We start from the raw sequence: 623 nt of genomic DNA, 5'->3' as shown, positions 1-623 counted from the left end.
CTCGGGAGGCTGAGGCAGGAGGATCACTGTGAGTTTGAGACCAGCCTGGGCTGCATAGTGAGCTCCAGGTTAGTCTCAACTACATAGGGAGACCTTGTCTCAAAAAAACAAAAAAAAAGGGGGGGAAGGGCCTTCAAACAGTGCTAAAGGGCTATATGATGTGCCTAAGGATGGGAAGTCAGTGACATATTACAAAGAAAATGTTAGATATGCTTCATCAGGCATGAATGGCCATGAGTTTAATATTGATAAATAACATATACTGTATACACATACACAAACATATGCACATATGTTGAATGTTTTATATGTAATCCAGGCTGGCCTTGAACTCACAGCAATCCTCCTGCCTCAGCCTCCCGGGGATTACAGGCATGCGCCACCACAACCAGCTTAAATAATATGTATTAAACAGGTATCTATAAAAAGAAACGCACAAAAAGAAGGTTATGTATGTCATTTGATTAAAAATATAGCCAGACAAATGGAGAGGTCCAATGGGTAGCTGAATACTGTAGCTCCCCTGGAGTTTTATAGAGAGGTGTGGACTGAAAATGGAATTGAAAGTCAGTAGCATATATCACATGGTGGTTTGAAACAATAAAAATGTATGAACCTAGTGA

The sequence above is a fragment of the Fukomys damarensis genome, unplaced genomic scaffold (genome assembly GCF_012274545.1).
Source record: "Fukomys damarensis isolate Sample0158 unplaced genomic scaffold, DMR_v1.0_HiC HiC_scaffold_17, whole genome shotgun sequence".
NCBI classification, from domain to species: Eukaryota; Metazoa; Chordata; class Mammalia; order Rodentia; family Bathyergidae; genus Fukomys; species Fukomys damarensis.
Note: the sequence above shows the minus strand (reverse complement) of the source record.